This window comes from Podarcis bocagei, assembly GCF_964188305.1.
Source record: "Podarcis bocagei genome assembly, chromosome: 15".
Classification (NCBI taxonomy): Eukaryota; Metazoa; Chordata; class Lepidosauria; order Squamata; family Lacertidae; genus Podarcis; species Podarcis bocagei.
Window position 1 is genome coordinate 35,743,746 of NC_138141.1, and position 19,861 is coordinate 35,763,606.

At 46.2% G+C, this 19,861-nt stretch overlaps 1 protein-coding gene and 1 long non-coding RNA gene across 9 annotated transcripts in view; one reads left to right on the top strand and one right to left on the bottom strand.

Annotated features, from left to right (window-relative positions):
- The window catches only part of AUTS2 (activator of transcription and developmental regulator AUTS2), a 712,323-nt gene that overhangs the window by 78,510 nt on the left and 613,952 nt on the right, over positions 1-19,861 (top strand). The window lies entirely within an intron of this gene.
- LOC308574017 lies at positions 282-3,462 on the bottom strand. Its single transcript, XR_014002303.1, has 2 exons — positions 3,352-3,462; positions 282-520 (listed from the first exon to the last, which is right to left on the bottom strand). It is a non-coding gene; the product is annotated as an uncharacterized lncRNA (long non-coding RNA).

Consider the following 19,861-nt stretch of genomic DNA (forward strand, 5'->3'; position numbering starts at 1 on the left):
TTGCAAAGCTGTGCCTGTGGGATTTCTGCCTGTCTTTACAATAATTGAGGCAAAACAGAGCACTGCCACACAGGGAGAAGGTGATGCAGAAAGTCCCTGGTGCTCTTGAATTGCAGGTGCTTTCTGTATAACAATTAGCAGCAAATATTGAGCATTTGATGGAGGGCAGGGCAAGGGCTTGTCAAAAATAATTCCTTCCTCCCGCCCTCTCTTTCCCCCTCTCCCCGCCTCCGTGTTTCATTTTCCCCAAAGGCTGGCTAATGCAAAACAGACCTGACAGCTTCACGTTTTGCTAACAAAGCATTATTTGCTGAATCTGTGCATAAGCTTATTTTCTTTCTTTTGCCATGTCCATTAAAACCAGAGTCTGGCAGGCAGGCACATCATGTGCTTCGTCCCAAAGAGAGTTGCTTGATTGGATTTCAGCTGTTTGCCCTCCTGTGGTCCGCAGGGCACGCACTGAATGAGAGCTAAGCAGCTTGCATAGCAGATGCCTCTGGGTGGGATGGAAAGGGACAGGCTGTGTGTGTGTGTGTGTGTGTGTGTGATATATATATATATATAGAGAGAGAGAGAGAGAGAGAGAGAATATGTTGGACCACGGCAAATAATAAGAAGCTTTAATTCCTGACGTTTTAAACTTGGTGGTAAACATACACCAGTTTGATAGCCAGTGTGGTGCCATGATTTAGAGTGTTGGGCTTGGACCTGGGAGACCAGAGTTCAAATCTACACTCAGCCATGAAATTCACTGGGTGACCTTTTAATTATATTTATTTCATAAAATATATATATATTTTTTGGAGGGGGGAGCTCAAAACGGTTCACAAAAATATACAGAGTCTCATAGTTTACTTTGTAATGCAGCAATTGTTATTCAGCCATCCATTCAATTTATATATACCCCAACTCCTCCTCCTGAAGAAGCCCCGGGCAGCAGACACATCATATCAACAGAAGTATAGTGTCCAGATCAAGGGAAGTAATAGTCCCATTGTATTCTGCCTTGGTCAGACCCCATCTGTAATGCTGTGTCCAGTTCTGGGCCACCAGTGTTGAAGAAGGGTGTTGACAAGCTGGAAGGTGTGCAGAGGACAGCAAACAAGATGACCAAGGGTCTGGAAACCAAGCCTGATGAGGAACAGTTGAGGGAGTTGGGTATGTTTGGGAGGGAGTTTGGGTATGGAAAAGAGGAGATTGAGAGGAGATATGTGGCCAACTTCAAATATCTAAAGGGCTATCACACAGAAGATGGAGCAAGCTTGTTCTCTCCTGCTCCAGAGAGGAGGACCTGAATCAATGGATTCAAGTTACAAGAAAGGAGATTTCAATTAAACATTAGGATGAACTTCCTGACAATAAGAGTTGTTCGATAGTGGAACGGACTGTCCGTGAACTCTTCTTCCTTGGAGGTTTTCAAGCAGAGTTTGGGTGGCCATCTGCCAGGGATTCTTTAGCTGTGATTTCTGCTTTGCAGTGGGGTTGACCTAGATGACCCTTTGGGTAACCTTGCAACTATAGCCGTTAGTAAAGTCTCTTAAATACCAGCCAAGAGAGAAGAATCCCAATCACTTTATTGCGCAACTTGAACAAAAATAGTATGCAGTGGTACCTTGGTTCTCAAACGCCTTGGTACTCAAACGACTTGGAACCCAAACACTGCAAACATGGAAGTAAGTGTTCCAGTTTGTGAACTATTTTTGGAAGCCAAAAGTGCTCTGTTTTGAGTGTTATGCTTCTGTATTGAGTGCCACATTTCTGCTTTGAGTGATAAGCTTCTGATTTGAGTGCCACACTTCCGTTTTGAGTGTTATGCTGAGGTTTGTCTGTTTTTGCTATTTATTTTGCATTTTTGTTTTTGTGGCTTTTGTTTTGTTTTTGTGACTGTGTGGAACCCAGTTCAGCTACTGATCGATTGATTGTGTGACTGCAGTACATTGTTTATTGCTTTCATTTTATGGGTCAATGGTCTTGTTAGATAGTAAAATTCATGTTAAATCACTGTTTTAGGGGTTGTTTTTAAAAGTCTGGAATGGATTAATCCATTTTGCATTACTCTCTATGGGAAAGCGCGTCTTGGTTTTGGAACGCTTTGATTTTGGATTGGACTTGCGGAACCGATTAAGTTTGAGAACCAAGGTACCACTGTATAATGTGCAGAGAAAGAAAGCAGAGAGCTTTTGCCCTTTTTTGTTCAGGCCATGCACAGCGTGGGGAGACATTCAGCCAAACACCCAAAGGAAATGCTGCCTCCAAACTAAACAGCCAACATGCTACATCACCAGAGATCATGCCACTCAGCCTGGTTGCTAAGCTGCACTCTCTCCTCCCTTGGTAAAAGAATTAACCCCTAAATTGCAAACTGAATGATCTCTTCTGCTGCACTTCTAACAATAGCTCCCTACCCATTCCAGATTCTCCATTAAGGGATGTGCAGAGTAAAAATAGTTGCATTGTCGCTCAAGAGGTTTAATGCCTTTGTGCTTTTGCTTAGCCATTATAATACTGCATGCAGCTGCTATCGCCGTCTGCTCTTAGTACAGTGTCATTCACATTCCTCCCCTTGCCTTTTCATAGCAGGAGCCCTTGCTGTTTTTCAACTGACAAGCGGGTTTGATATAAAACTGTCTTAGATTAGAATGACACTGAGCTGGAATAGATGATAGGTCTGATCCAGCCTGTGCCACAGGCAGCGAGGCACACACACCTCCCCCCTCATATTTCTACCCTACCTCTGATGTCCCTGAATGCTGACACCAGGGCACATATTCCTTTATTCCTTAAGCATGCAAAATCCAGTGTGCATGTACTCCTATCTTGTCTATTGCAATCCTATCTCCTACATGCTTACCAGGATGTCGGTTCTGCAGAATTCAATGCAAATTCCCATACCTTTCAACATTTATTTCTCCAATGAAAATAGGGACATTCTATTCTATTCTATTCTATTCTATTCTATTCTATTCTATTCTATTCTGTTCTATTCTTTATACCCTGCTCATCTGAGTGGGTTGCCCCAGCCACTCTGGGTGGCTTCCAACATATATAAAACATTTTAAAAAACCTTCCCTATACAGCCTTCAGATGTCTTCTAAAGGTGGTATAGTTACTTATCTCCCTGGCTCAGGGGATCGCATAACTCCATACCGTCCAACACTTCTCAGATGAAGATAGGGACATCCTAAGGAAAACCAGGGCATTCTGGGATCAAATCAGATACCATAGTGCTTTAAATGTATGTTGTGAATGTGGCCTACATATAAGGTGTTGTAGCCAAGGGTAGCCCTACTCAGTGTAGATCCATTGCAGGCAATGGGTTTGACTGGTGCAAACTTTGGTGGATCTACTCACCTTAATTGGATACAACCATTTGAGCTTTTTCTGTCTTTTTCAGATTGCTAGAATTTCACTGGGATGTATCCCTACCGCAGCCACAAACATCTCTGGTTCACCAGCCATTCTCTTTCTCTTTTGTGTTCCTAAATATTTTCATAGAATATGAGAACCCCGATTTCACTTAAAGCAATATTTTCTGTGGAACAATTTGCGCTGAATATTTTGGCCTGTGTGTTTTGGCTTGTGCACTGGATGTGATTAAGCTCTTTCTGCCACTTAATGAGTGTGAACTGGTTCCTGCGACGAACACTTTTTAAAACGCTGACCTGTATAATAGCTAATTGCCATGGAGAGAGAGAGGGGGGGGGACCCCTGAACATTATATTAATTATAAAGTCTCTTCTGTGAGCCACTAAGATTTGTCCTTGGAAAGGCTTATTAAAAATTGAATTAGCAGCAGATAATGTGCTGCTTCTCTATGCAAACTTATAATTGGGGAGATCTTAAATAGCATCCTCTTACAAGTGGGAGCTGCAATAAAATATTGTGGTTTGGAAAGTTCCTGCTCAGTGTTGTCCTCCAGGATTCTCCGTTTTACACCTCGCCCTCTGCCAGGGCCCACCCAAGTTGGGCTGCCTCTTGAGGCAAATGAGAAAATGGCACCCATTCCTCCTCCTCCTCTGTCCCTCCTGCCACTACCTGAGACAGCTGGAGGCAGCCTGGTTCCCTGAAGGAGGCCGGAGAGGAATGGGAGGCTGTGGAAGAGGAAGGAGGCAGGGTCAGCAGTAAGGGCAGGAGATGGTGAGTGGTACTGTCATGGACTGGCTGGATGCAGAGGAATGGTGGAAGGAACCATCTGGGGAACCACCAAAGGAGGAAGGCTCAGAGCCCAGAGAATGGTGGTGGGATGACGATGAGTGGCCAGGGGGAAAAGAGGGAGAAGACTGAGAGGAGGGGTGTCAGAAGCTGAAGAGGTTATAGGGTTTAGTGAGCAGGAAGAGGCTGTAGCAGAGAGCAGTCCAGAAGCAGAGGGTGAAACTGAAGCAGGAGGTCAAGAGGAGGGAGGTGAAGAGGCAAGGGTGTCTTCCCCTCCTGCTGAAACATGCTCCTCTTGCCTCCTGACTCCCAGAACCAGCAGAGAAGGAGACATACATGGCTGTGGGGATGTGGGGAGCTTTAGTCTCAACAACTGATTTCATGGAGTAAGACCTACAGGGAACAAGCTTCTGTGCTCTTTAGGCCTGACACTCAGCCAAGTCTGTGAAGACGTGTGTTTTCGCTAATAAAAAGTTAACTCCAACAATTGAGAGATTTACTGGCCGGCTCACTCTGTGGCAGGTACATACCTCAGGGGCATGGATCTGCCACCTCTCCTAGCAGTCCCCAGTCTGCCACCTGGGGCAACTGCCGTACCATGCCTCATGGGCCGGCTCTGCCTCCCGCCCACTCTGTCAGTATTCCATGGCCATTGAGCATGCTCAGTACTCATTTGGGCGCAATTCCCAGCTTAGGATTTCCCTCTTAAAGAACATAAAAACATAAGATGAGTCTGCTGGGTCAGGCCAGTGGTTCATCCACTCCTTCTGTCCCAGTGGCCAATCAGATGCCCCAACGGGGAGCCTGTACATGAGTGCAACATGGGCGATTTCCAGCAGCTAGCAAGCCTTACTGGTTATTGTGGCCAGTACCCATTGGTAACCCTATCCTCCATGAAATAAATGTGCGTACAGTGGTACCTCAGGTTAAGAACTTAATTCATTCCGGAGGTCTGTTCTTAACCTGAAGCTGTTCTTAACCTGAGGTACCACTTTAGCTAATGGGGCCTCCTGCTGCTGCCACGCTGCCGGAGCACGATTTCTGATCTCATCCTGAAGCAAAGGTCTTAACCTGAGGTACTATTTCTGGGTTAGCGGAGTCTGTAACCTGAAGCATCTGTAACCTGAAGCGTCTGTAACCCGAGGTACCACTCTGTGTGTGTGTGTGTGTGTGTGTGTGTGTGTGTGTGAGAGAGAGAGAGAGAGAGAGAGAGAGAGAGAAACAAATAACTAGTATTGGAAAAACAATACCTAGTATTGGGGCTAGGGGAAAATCCGATTGCCTCATGACCATCAAGAACTTCTAAAATTCTTCATATTTATTAATATTATTATTTATGAAATTTATATACCACCCGTCCTCCGAGGATCACAGGGTAAGTTACAGTATAAGACCACAAAAGAATGCATAACATAATAACAAGCGAAACAATAGCTCCCTCCCCCTCCCCAGTTTCAAAGGCCATAGATTGTTTCATTAGCCAAAGGCAAAAGGACTGTGATTCACATGTCGGTTAAAAGGAGAACTCTTCTTGGAGGGGGGAACTGCTGTGTAAAGTACCAGAATGAAATTTGAATCAGTGGCACGGAGTGTCTCTAGTTAATTTATGAGAAGTCTGAAGGAAGATTAAAATCTGACTTGACGCTGATTCAGTATTCATTTTGAGAATCCCCCAGGAGGCTTCTCTCTTAGGCTGATCATATAGCCCATTGTTGTATATTACACTTTCATTAGCAAGTGACTTAGGGGGACCATCCTGACACGTTTGTGAGCCCAGGGGGTGGAGGGATGACCATGAAGATTAACTGTTTGAAAAGGCACGCACACTCCTCCAGAGACCGGAAATGAAGGTCCTGGTTGGTATTTGAGCCAAAAATGAAGGTTTCGCTGTCAGACCCCTCAAGTGTCCCAAATTACAGTGGTGCCTCGGGTTAAGTACTTAATTCGTTCTGGAGGTCCGTTCTTAACCTAAAACTGTTCTTAACCTGAAGCACCACTTTAGCTAATGGGGCCTCCTGCTGCTGCCTCGCCGCCGGAGCACAATTTCTGTTCTCATCCTGAAGCAAAGTTCTTAACCTGAGGTAATATTTCTGGGTTAGCAGAGTCTGTAACATGAAGCGTATGTAACCCGAAGCATATGTAACCCAAGGTACCACTGTATTTGGGACATCCCGAATGCCCCCGCTTTTCCTCCCAATCCCAAATGTCCCAATTTTGCTCCCCCGCACTGGTCGCACTAGAGCAAGGGATCAAAAGACAGGCATTTTTTTTATAGTTCTGCTGTGGTGTGAGTCCAGAAGCAGGACCAAAAACTGGAAGAAAAACTTACCTTGACCTCCTGTTCCGGAAGTTCGTCTGTGGTGCCGGAAGGTGGTATCAGAGGCTGGTTCAGTCTGTGCCGCATCAGGAGACATGCAACCTCTGACCTTGGGTCAGGAGATGCAGTGCACACTGGGCGGCTGGCCTTCTGGCAAGCCGTACCAGGCCATGCCACTTCTCCCGAAGGAAATCAGAGGTTGCTACCATTTTCGGTAGTGGTTAGGCGTACACCATAATGTGATGTCGCAGAAGACCAGTGCCACCCTGCCCTGGTTTTCTGCAACATCACATTATGGTGTACACCTAACTGCTACCAAAAATGGCAGCAACCTCTGATTTCCTGCAATATTAAATGCAGCTCATCAGTGATGTTGGGGTGTTTTACTTCTCCCGAAGGGGCACCGGCCCGGTGTGCCTGCCGGAAGGTCGGCCTGACCTGCGTTGTATCTCCTGAGCCTGTGGAGGCTGACGCTGGCCTATGGAAGGCTGGCTTAGCCTTCCAGAAGGAGCGGCAGCCGACGCTTCCACAGGCTGCGGAGGAGGGTGGCTGGAGAAAGGTAGGTGGACAGGAGGGAGAGGAGGGGTGAGAGAGGAAGTGTCAGTGTCATAGGGGATGGACAGGGTCAGCGGGGTGGCGGTGGGGTGTTCCGAAATGCCCTCCCAAAGTATTGGTGGGGGGTATGCACTGTATTTAGAAGGGGGGGGGGAGTCAAGGTGATTTGTTATTCCAGGATAAACATTACTGTAGCGTCACTCATCAGATAAAATGATCAGGAGCAGAGGTCAGTTTCAATCCCTCGCAGGAAGAAAAAGAGCGCAAAATGGAGAGGAAATTACAATTTTAGCAATTGCTGGTTTTTGTTTTTATAGTCATACCTCGGGTTGTGAACGCTGCAGGTTGCGGGTTTTCAGGTTGTGGACTGCGCCGAACCCGGAAGTCCCGGAACGGGTCACTTCCGGGTTTTGGCGCTCGTGCATGCGCAGAGGCACCAAATCACATCATGCGCATGTGCAGACACAGTGCTTCAGGCTGTGAACGCTGTGGGTTGCAAAGGTGCCTCCTGCACGGATCACGTTCGCAACCAGAGGTATGACTGTATTTTAATCTCTTAACAGTCAGCTTGTTGTCAGTTGCATTTGACCCCTCAAGAGCATCACAGTGCTAGCCTCCAGGTTGTAGAAAGCTGCACACACAAGAAAACACACCCTGAACCCTCAGGTTCTCTGTAGGAAGGCTGCAAAATGGGACTCTGAGCTTCCTATGAACTTGCAGTCCTGGCACCAATGGGAGAGCCCGATGGAGCCCATTGCAGCCATTGGCGGGTCCGAGGGGGACCCCTTGGCTGAGGAATATTGAGGGGGCCCGGCCACCTCATCAAATTTTTTTTGGGGGGGGGTCTCCCTTCCGGCCTCCCCATAGATGGTGCTCCGGGACAGTAGATATGACACCAGGCTGATAGTCAAGTTGAGGTCTCTCCATAGAGCAGTTACCCTGATACCCAAATCCTGATGTCTATATTGTATGGTACGTACCTCCTGATGAGACGGCATCTGCAGGAGGCCCTCATCTGCAAAGTGGCTGGGAATATAAGGGGTCAGGCAATCTTCCAGGTACCCCAATCCTAAGCTGTCTAGGGCTTTGTGCACCCAAACCAGTGGCTTGATCTTAGCCAGGTAGCTGCTTTCACCTGTGAAGTGCCTTTATCGATTCATCTCAGTTTAGTTGGGTCAGAGACCTCAGAAGAACAGGAAAAGGCAGGGAAGGAGAGAGGAGGGGATCTGTAAATGAGTCATTTGACTTGGAGGCATTGCTGCTCATGTTTCAGTCATTAAATTGCTGACTCTCACAGAGGCTTGTGCAACACAGGGCTTTAATGATGTTAAAGTGATTTCTTCCTTCCTTCCCTTTTGCCGTTTTAATTGTATAAAGGATCCAGCATGAACAATCAGCTTTGCTGAGAAACCTCTTAGGTAAAATTAGCTTATGAATAAGCGGGTTGTTACACTCCCAGTTCTGGTGGTAAAAGAAGACTTAATAATAAAGGTCTTGATTGTGCTAGGGAGCTAACAAGATCCTTAAAAAACAAAACAAAAAACCAAACAAACCTAAAGTGAGCTACACTAGCATTCAGAAACATATATATGAAGCTAACAGAGGGAGTTGTCTTGACAAGAGGGACTGGAAGTCTGTCTGGACCACTGAGAATGTCTTGACATGATCTAGGCTTCAAGAAAACTCATCAGTGTCTTGTCTTTGGTTAACAAGGTTGAGAAAACCAGACTTTGGGAAGTCTCCTGAATTCTTAAAAGAGTTGCACAAAAGAATGTCCACTCTTTGTAGCTGTTCCTGCCATGTTGATGAGAGTCACTAGATGACATGTCTATCATGATGCTTAAATTATGCCTCTGAATTCATGTTGCTAGGAATCAGAGGAGTGGAGAGGACTCCTGTCCAGGCTGAAGGCTTCCCACAGGTATCTTGTTGGCCACTGTGAGAAGAGGATGTTGGATTAAATGAGTCATTGGCCTGATCCAGCAGGGTTGTCTTACGTTCTTATGAACTCCAGTGTCCAGAAGTAAACTATCTGGGAACACCAGTTGCTGAGAAGATGGCATCTTATATGAACACACAAAACTGGCTGACACGGTATGAGAACATTGCTCTATGCAGCTCAGAACCGTATGCATGGATGGGTAGCGACTCTAGAAATGAGTATTTTCCAAATGCATTTGGCAATGGCGGTAATGATTTATTATTTATTAAATGTATAGGCCGCCCTTCATTCAAAGATCACAGGGCAGTTTCCAACATAAAAATACAAAATGAAAAAACAATCCCCTCCCGTAATATTGCATAACCGTCATCACCACCACAAAAAGATGTCAAGCATTGAATCTCTTGCCCACAATCCCCACTCCCTACCTCTAAATGGTCAGCTTAACAATCAGTCCCTTTTCCCAGGGGAACTCTGGGAATTGAAACTTGGGGACACGGGGATTGAACTCTCAATGCCCTTACATGCAGTTCTCAGAATTCTTCGGCAGAAGCCATGATTGCTTAAAGTGGTATCATAGTGTGAATGTTGCCGAATTCCAGTTCTGTCCACTCCCTGCTGAGACTTATAAGGATGTCACTGAGATTAAGGAACAGAAAGTTGACCCCCAGTGCCACTGCCTGGACTAGATGTAAGCAGTCAGGCAGACAGGCAGGTGGAGGCTGGCTGAGAGTAGACTGAGGTTGGTGGGGCACTACCCGCTTTGCCCCTAATGCACCAGGCACTCCTGTGCCTATTGGCATTGTGTCTGCATTGTTCTGGAGTCTTGCATGAAGGAACAGCTGCATTTTCTGCTTTTTGTCTTCCATTTTGAGCAGGGCCTGTTGCCAAGCGAAATGGCTGGCTGAGTTGGTTTGTATGCCAGTTCTGATACCACCCTGTACATCCCATGCTCTTTGATCTGTAACAACAGCCTCCAAGTGTTTTCATTGCTGATTTGCTTTCAGGGAGGTGTACAAATCTCCTCATTACATCTGCTAGTTTGTGAATTTGCAGGCACAAACATCTCGAAATGCAAACTTATTACTTGGCTACCCTTGCATGCAAATTTCAAATTTAATATCATGCTGCAAGGTCTGTTCATTTTTATGCAAATTCATGGAGGAGATTATATTTTGCTGTTGTAAATTAGAAACTACAGCAGGTTATATGGGTTGTGCATGGGGGGAAGCATGGTTTTTTTTTGTTTAAAATCATTTGAACAAAACACAGAGAAGAAAGGGCTTGAATAGCAAACACCATTTATTCTTGGTGCCAAAAGAAGAAACAAGGATTGTTGCAAGTGCCTATGAGATTGCCTTGCCTAGTTTCCCTAAACTAGCAGAAAACCAATGATTTAAAAGCACATTGAGTTGGGTTACAGAGAAGCAAAATCTGCTTGGCAAAAGGACTGCTAGTGCCCTGTGCACGGTTCCCAGTGCTTTGCTCTGGAGGCTGAGATTGACTTATTTGTAAAGCCGCCATTCTAAACCAAAACAGCTGCTCTTCAAAATTTGCACTTCTCTGAATTTTGCAATGCAGTTGTCTAGCCAAGTAAAGTAGTACCTCGGTTTTCGTTAATAATAATAATAATAATAATAATAATAATAATAATAATAATAAATTTGTTATTTCTACCCTGCCCATCTGACTGGGTTTCCCCAGCCACTCTGGGCTGTGTTCAACATAACATTCAAAGCAGAATAAAACTTCAAACAAGTCTCGGAAGTCGAACATTTCGGTTTCTGAACGCCGAAAACCCGGAAGCAAATGCTTCTGTTTTCGAACGCACCTCGGAAGTCCAACTGCTTCCGCTGAGTGTTTCGCAGTTTTCTCAATTAGATTTGCAGACCACCCTTTGCGCCTCAGTTTTTGAAAGTTTCAGAAGTCGAATGGTCTTCTGGAATGGATTACTTTTGAGAACTGAGGTACCACTATAATGTGTACAAAAATACACATGCTATGGCAAAGTGTGCAAAAAATGCATCTATTCGTGAAAGTAACATAAAAATGCATTCTATTAGAGAAATCGCTTTGCAAAAATGTGCATATTAGGCACAGCTGCATACAAAAATGTGTGCTAGGAGAAATTCACTGGGCACTTTTACAGGCTAAGGGGATGCGAACCTGAAGTGCACACCAAAGCCCTACCAGCGTTGACCCAGATGTGCATACCAAGTCTAAATGGCACCCCAAGGTCCTCCAAAGCCAAGCCAACATTGGGCAACCTAGGAGTGCCCTTAACCCAGCAATGCCACTGATATCCACTCCACCAGACGCACAAACTATATTTCCTGCCTAGGCCAAAAGCAGAAAAACTTCCATCATTATGAAGCAGGTGAAAAAGGTAGCCCAAGGCCAATCAGGGACTCTCCTCAAAAAATTCCTATTCTGCCCCTAAACAAGCATTAAGATAGGGTTGTCATATTTTAAAAAGTGAATATCCAGACACGAAAGTTGTTGAGCTTATTTGTGTTGGTTTTCTTTCTTCTTTTTGCCAAAGTTGTTGAGCAGCTTAGCCCTATGTTTGGATTTCCCAGGATATTTCAGTGATTTCTGCCTGGGCAATGCTTAAGGGCGCTGAATAGCGGCTATGTCCAGGAAATTCTGGCATCCCTGGTTAAGAAGCTCATACTGCATAGGTGTCAGGGACTGTGCTGAGGAGGGCTGCACTGGGGAGGAATGGTGGGAGCCTCTCCCTCCCCCTGCTCCTGATCAGGACCCTGAATCTTCCCAGGAGCAGGAGGACAGTATAGATTTGGAACAGTGGTTTGCAGAGGGGCATAGTTCAGAAGGCAGAAGTTGGGAAGTACTGGGTGGGGAACAGCTAGGAGGAGAAGCACTGGGAGAGAGATAACAGACTCACTTTCTCTGGAAAGCGTTCATCCGCTCAACCCAAGGTCAAGAAGAGCAGATAAGGTGGCAGCACAGAAAGCACAGTGGTTATGAGATCAATCTCAAGGCGCGGTAGTGACGCGGGTGACTAGGGAGGAAGTGGGTGTGACCCTTAATTTGGAGCACCTTCATTCCTAGGAAATATATTCTTTCTTCTCTTGCTGTGATCATTAGAGTTTCAGACTGGTAAGAAGACTCCATTCTCTTTGTTCTGCTTATCTACTGCTGAGGGGGTGGGGAGGAACCTGGTTCCCCGAAGCCTGACAATAGGGAAGGTGGAGAGTTTGAGGAGGGGCCAGCTGATAAACTTGGTCTCTCTCTACTCCAGTCTGATGGGCTCCCCACAACCATGTGGTCGTCCTCAACTTCTACCGTGAGATAAACCATCCCAGGTCTTCTTCAAGGGGGGCGGCTGGGGTGTGGCAAAGGAACTCCCCTTTGAAGGTGGAAGTAGCATTTCAAAAAGGCTCTTTCCTTTTGCAGATGCAGGGGTGTATTTTTTTGCAGTGTTCCCAGCTGTGGAAGGAGGTCCATAGAAAGTGATGTAGTCTCTCGTCTGCCCTTCAAATGATCTGAACATGCATCATGTCTGGAGCTTGTCAACACAACCTCATTCCCCACGTTTGCTCTGTCCACAGTGAAAGTCTGAAAGGGATTCATGTGTAATGACGTAATTAGAGCATGGAGTAGCCAGCTAATTTTTGAACGTGAGGGGAAATTATCTTGATATTCTTTTTTAAAAAACAACGGGGAAAGCCAAATGCATTCCACATGAATTCAAATGACAAGAACGTAAGATCAGAATGAACAAAGAACAATATCAAATACGCAAATATATAAACATGCACTAATGATTACAAATTTCTCCACACAAATTCATATTTAGAAGGTATAAGAGACTGGAAAGGTTAACTATTCATGTGCAATGTAAAATTCTTTCACACTGCTACATAGTCTTCTAGTTTGGTTTGTACTCCTAAAGTGCACAAATACAGTGGTACCTCGGGTTACATACACTTCAGGTTACATACACTTCAGGTTACAGACGCCGCTAAATCAGAAATAGTACCTTGGGTTAAAAACTTTGCTTCAGGATGAGAACAGAAATTGTGCTCCGGCAGCGCGGCAGCAGCATTAGGCCCCATTAGCTAAAGTGGTGCTTCAGGTTAAGAACAGTTTCAGGTTAAGAACAGACCTCTGGAACGAATTAAGTACTTAACCCGAGGTACCACTATAATGAGAGAGGCTTCCTCTGCACCATACATTTATTCCCAGAGTGGTTAATCAATCAATCCCTGGGAATTGCAGCTCTGTGAGGGAAATAGTGATATTACAGCAGGTCTCAGAACCTTCAACAAACTACAGTTCCCATCATCCTTCGAAGGAAGCCTTGACTGTTTAAAGTGGCAGGATACTGCTTAGCATGTATTGTGTTAGTGAGGCCTAATTTACTCAGAAATTGCTGTGAATAACACTTTTGTCCCAGCTCTCTAAAATAAATGCTAATGTGTTGTTCCATGCCTGTGAAATAGCTCAGTGTGCTGCCATCAAATAAATCATTACGGGTTTACAAAGAGCAACGTCACTTTCTCCATCCAATAAAGATAATAAAAGTAAGCTCAGTCTCTTAAAGGTAAAGGGACCCCTGACCATTAGGTCCAGTCATTACCAACTCTGGGGTTGCGGCGCTCATCTCGCTTTATTGGCCGAGGGAGCCGGCGTACAGCTTCCGGGTCATGTGGCCAGCATGACTAAGCCGCTTCTGGCAAACCAGAGCAGCACACGGAAACGCTGTTTACCTTCCCGCCGGAGCGGTACCTATTTATCTACTTGCACTTTGACTGCTTTTGAACTGCTAGGTTGGTAGGAGCAGGGACCAAGCAACGGGAGCTCACCCCGTCACGGGGATTTGAACCGCCGACCTTCTGATCGGCAAGTCCTAGGCTCTTTGGTTTAACCCACAGCGCCACCCACGTCCCTTGCTCTGTCTCTTATGGGGACATTAATATTTGCGACCACTTGCCCCCAAAAGGATTTTACTGCTGGACAGATTTAACAGATGCCCCAGTGAATGTCTCTTTCGTTGCAACAACAACAACATGGTGACTATGGGCTTGTCCACACTCTCACTTGTCCCATATCTAGAAAGCACAGGCCTGAGTAGTTTTCCCTTTGTACCACTCCTTTCCCAAGGAAAGCCCTCTCTTTCGTGCTAACCCAGAGCAAGCATCAATCTGGAGAAAACCCGAATTGCCACTTGTCCCGGTTGAGTGCTGAAGAGTGGTTTTTCCCCAGCGGGGGAAGGAAGTGGGACAATAAGAAGTGTGGGCAAGCCCTATGGTGCACAGACAGCTAACCACATTCAAAAGAACGGGTATAAACATTGCTGCAGGCAGGCTCTCCATTTCTTCAATAGAAACCATGCGGTGCAGCAGGGCAGCAATATATATAGTGCTGAAAAGAGGAAATTGGTTTCTGTGGGTAAATTTGGACACGATAAAGAATGTTTCTGGGGTCCTTCCTGGTTAACAAAGAATTTGTCATGTGTGAAAATTTAATTAAAAAGTGGTTAGACTCCAGTGAGCCTATACGTTCAGTAGAAAATGAATATTTTCTCCTTCTTTCCGGGTCCACAATCTTATTAGTGAATGTTTTGTAGGGGGATATTGTTTCAATGGTTGTTTGGTTGGTTTTAACTATTCCCATCCCCGAAAGCCGAGAGCACTTAATAACTACACACACAGTTGGTTTAAAAAAGAAAGAAAGAAAGAAAGGTTGTGTTGCCAACATTTGTGTAAAGCATTTCTCTAACCTAGTCTCTCCCAGATATTTGTACTGCAATGACTCCCATTACTCCTGGCCAGGCTGGGCCTGATAGGGGCTGCATTCAACCAAGGTCTCTATAAATGTCTCTGTGTGTACTAAGTTAATCATCAGAGGTCCTTTTCCCATCTGAAGTATGGCAACTGGCTACCAGTGAAAAGGCCATCAAGGTGGGGATGCCCCAGTTGCGCAATGCTCTCCAGAACAGCTCTCCAAACACTTCCGACTCTGATGAACTGAAGCTTTCATGATTGAAGGCTGCCTCTAGAACAGGGGTAAGCAACCTTTTTCAGCTGTGGGCCAGTCCACCATCCTTCAGACCATGTGGTGGGCCGGACTATATTTTTTGAGGGGAAATGAACGAATTCCTGTGCCTCACAAATAACCCAGTGATGCATTTTAAATAAAAGGACACATTCTACTCATGTAAAAACATGCTGATTCCCAGACCGCCCACAGGCTGGATTTAGAAGGCGATTGGGCCGCATCCAGCCCCTGGGCCTTAGGTTGCCGACCCCTGCTCTAGAAGCATCACAGTCCAACATGAGATGTGCCCTTATCTCCCATATCTCCCTAGGAATAAATTCCACAATCGTGAGATTTCTTCTCACATAAGCCATAATGCATACTGTCCAAGTGTCCTAAGGGGATCTGGAATTCCGAAAGCCAACCTGGCTTCTGGTTTGATCCAGGAATGTCCCTATTTCCCCCATCAGTGCCACTGCCATTGAGCTGGGGTTGTGTGGGTGAGCATGAGTCAGTGCTTGTCTTGAGCAATGGTGGCAGCAGCAGCAGCAGCAGTGGCAGCTGCAAGGGAGACCATGTTGCCTCTCCATGGCCGCTGCTGCTGGCCTCCCCTCTTGGGCAGCTCGTTGCAGCTGCTGGAGAGCAGGCGAGGAGTAGGAGAGGCTGCCACTATCACCGAGGCCCAGCCTCACGTGATGCACTGGCTCCAAGGTGCAGGCAGGGAGCAGGGTAGTGGAAATGCTCTGCGGGGTGGAGGAGGAATTAAAACGGGTCGAGGAGGGTCAGTTTGGTGGTGGTGGTGAGTCAGAAATGTCCCTATGTGCATCTGAGGAATGTTGGAGGGTATGCATAATGTGAGTAGGAGTCCGGCAGAGACACATGCCCAACTGGCATGTTCTCTCCCTCCTGGTCATTCGTTTGGGAGATTCAAAATCTTGCTCCAGCCAGAACATCACAGCAACCTCAGAGGCATCAGCACACTTCAGGATCAGCAGAGTATAGGCTGTCAGCATACAGCGTACAGACTCAGTAGCTCAGCTTTTTGGCTAAACTACGTTTATTTGCACATATACTCTTGGAGCATCGTAACTCAGCTCCTTCCTCTTCAGCATCAGACAGCAAAAAGAAAACAAAGGACAAAAGTCCTACACCACAGAAACACAGTAATAAAAACATCCTGTCTCCGTCACTTCCCAGAATGTGGAATAAAAACATACACCATCATGTGGTAAAACCAGTCCCATGACTGCAACACAGGGAAAGAATCCTAACACCCTGACCTTTGGCCAGGGATGAGTCTCAATCAGATATGCATGCCAAATGTAAGAACATAAAAATGGCCTTCTGGATCAGCCTAGTGGCCTATCTAGTCTCACATTCTGTTCTCATAGTGTCCAACTAGATGCCTATGGGAAGCCTTCAAGCAGGTCCTGAGCGCTACAACGCTCTTTCCTCCTGTGGCTTCCAGCAACAGGTATTCAGAACACTGCCTCAGGGTTAGCAGCCACTCATGGCGTTATTCTCCCTGAAAACATTTTCAGCCTATGCTCATCTTCCTTAGGGATATTTGGTTAAGCAAGATATAAGAAGAGCCTTTCTGGATCAAAGACAAGAGTCCGTCTAGCTCAGCGTCCTGCTTCCCAAATTGCTCAGCCAGCAACACCACAAAGAGAGCATCAAGGCAATAACTTTTCATCACTGTTGCTCCCCAGCCCCTGGTAGCAACAGGGAAGGACCACACACCAGTGGCCGAGCAGCTGTTCTGCGTGTCAGATATCCTGGGTTCAACCCCCAGGTTCCCCAAGTAGGGTTGAAAAGGACTTCTATCTGAAACCCAGAAGAGTCAGTACCTGGCAGTGTAGGCAAGGGTTCAGGGACCTGTGAACTTTCTGATATTGCTGGACTCTGGCTTCTGTCACCCCTGACAACTGGCCGTGCCGGAAATGGGGTTGATAGGATCTGGAATCCATCAAAATCTGAAAGGCCACACGTATTTCCCCTACCCCTGTTTAATATAATATTGAATTAGATGCACTTTGGAGAGCGGTGGAGCCCTAGATTTGCATCCAAAATATTCCAGGTTCAACCCCCTGTTGTTGTCAGTAAAAAGGATTGATGGTTTTTAAAAATCGTATTAATTTAATTTAGAGCATTTGTTCCCCACTCCAGGGGCGTTACGGGGGGGGGGGGGATGGGGGAAGCCCCAGGCATATATTTTTTTCAGGGGCACAATCAGGCACCCCCACAACGGGTATGGAGCCCTGGCAGCTGAGGCAGGGTGGAAGGTGGGCTGGTCTAGTAGGCAGGTGGATGGAGGCAGCATGCAAGGAGCCTGTTGGAGGCGCCCCACCCCCAGTTCATGCCCCCATCCCAGCTGCCCAGTCCACCAGAGGGACGCAGCACTTGCCTTGCCCTGGGCTTTGGCAACCCACGTTATGCTGCTGCCTCACTCTTCAACCAAAAGGGCTCCCATCGCAGCTTACATACTGTCAATTAAAACAACAGTCCTTGCCTGCAGGTTTACAATCAAAAATATCATGACACATAAGGAGAAAGCGACAAGGAGGGTAGAGGTGGGGAAGCAAACACACACATTAAATTGTTCCATAGTAGTTCTGTGTGTCCCATCTGTGTTGGGAATACAATATCCTCAGGGTTTTCTGTTATCTCCCTACCTTAAGAATCCGACCGTACCAAACTACTGTATCGTCATCTGCTTTTCTAAAGTCAGATTAAATGTCTTCCCATCTGAAGTGTTGAGTGGAAGATTGGCTGGCATCCCATACCAAGCTAGGCAGCGCCCATGTTCCCAGGATGTTGAATGTACGGAACACATTTTATTACACTGTGTGGTTTGTATAAACGGGTTAGACGTCGTCTAATCCAAACCAATATTAACATGACAACCTGGAGTTGCCGACTCATTTTACGTGTAGGTTCTCCTTGAGGATAAGACTGATAACTATTACACTGGCTGTAGCTAAATGTCTCTCAGAGGCAGTAAGAATCAGAAATCAGTATCTATGGGCTAAAGCTCCCTAGCAAGGCCACTCCTCCGCCTTAATAGTTGTTGATATATACCATCGTTGTACTGTGCATTTTGGGTTTATGACTGCAGTAAAGCTGTATATATGTAGTTCTTATAATGAGCAGCTAGCGTAGAAACATTTCAGGGGCAGGAGGTGTCAGATGGAGTTGGCCTTTCTGCAAACATAGCAGGTGGCTGAGGAAAGAGAATCTCTGGCATCCAGGAGACACCCAGTGCAAGCAACACTGAGGTCGATGGACCAATGGTTGGATTTGGGACAAACAACAGTGCATACTTTGCACCCAAAAACCCAACAAGTTCAATGGTCAGCATCTCCCAGTAGGGCTGGAAAGACTCCCATCCGAAACTCTGGAAAGTTGCTGTCAGACAGGGTCGGCCAACAGTCCGACTCATTATAAAGTAGCTTCCAATAATAATGATAATAATGATGATAATAAATTATTATTTATACCCCGCCTATCTGGTTGGGCTTCCCCAGCCACTCTGGGCAGCTTCCAACAAAATATTAAAATACAGTAATGCATCAAACATTAAAAGTTTCTCTAAACAGGGCTGCCTTCAGATGTCTTCTAAAAGTCTGGTAGTTGTTGTTGTCTTTGACATCTGGTGGGAGGGCCTTCCACAGGGCGGGTGCCACTACCGAGAAGGCCCTCTGCCTGGTTTCCTGTAACTTGGCTTCTCGCAGTGAGGGAGCCGCCAGAAGGCCCTCGGCGCTGGACCTCATTGTCTGGGTAGAGCAATGGGGTTGGAGACGCTCATTCAGGTATACTGGACCAAGGCCGTTTAGGGCTTTAAAGGTCAGCACCAACACTTTGAATTGTGCTCGGAATTGTCCTAGACTGATGTTCAACAGCATACTGCCTTTGCTCTCAAGATATTCCGCTTTGCCACCCGATTTGTGTGCTAACCGTGATGAAAAAGAAAAGGTCTCTCGCGTAATCTTATTATGATAATAATCTCAGGCAGACGCCCCACTCCCCATGCTTGTCGGCAGACAAACAGAGCCACGAAATGGAATGCAAGTGTTCGGTGATCTCTGCGGGAGTTTGTTTATGACACAAGATAACTTGAGAAAGACCCCCCTCCCGTGCTAGCAAATGAAGTATAAAGATTGACTTGTTTAAGCCGAGGAATAATGCATACTTTTAATAATGCGTCAGCTTTTAAAGGAAGGTTGATGAAGTGGGTTCTTTGTACCCCTGGACTGTGTGTTATTTTCTCTTTTTTGGCTCTGACACAGCAGGAGGAAGTTTCATATCCACTAGCATTGGGGGTGGGGGCAGCCTTAGCTTTGCAGGAACGTGTGTGTGAGTGTGTGTGGATTACTCAATCACAATAGCATATAATCCAGACCTGGGGTGGGAAAGCTTTTTCATACTGAGGGCAGCATTCCTTTCTGGGGAACTTTCTGTGAGCTGCATGGCAACAGTGGGCAGGGCAAGGGAGAAAAGCATGAGGAGCAATGAATGCAAATTTTACCGTCGTACAGTAGGCTGGTTTTATATAACCTCCACCCAGACAAGCAAGATGCATGAGGACACATTGCAGCCAGGCACAGACATTTGTGAAGGTTGCAAAGCAGGTGAGGGGTGGTGGCCTGGGAAAGGGGTGGTGGCCTGAGGAGAGTCTGAGGACCAGATGGAAAGGACTGGAGGGCTGCATTTAGCCTGAGGTTCCCCATCTCTCTTGAAGGTACAAAAATGCTGTATGCGTAATCATCCCAAAGTGCCATCAATATGCTTGATACTTTAAAAAGGTAAAGGGACCCCTGACCATTAGGTCCAGTCGTGACTGAGTCTGGGGTTGCAGCGCTCATCTCGCTTTATTGGCCGAGGGAGCCGGC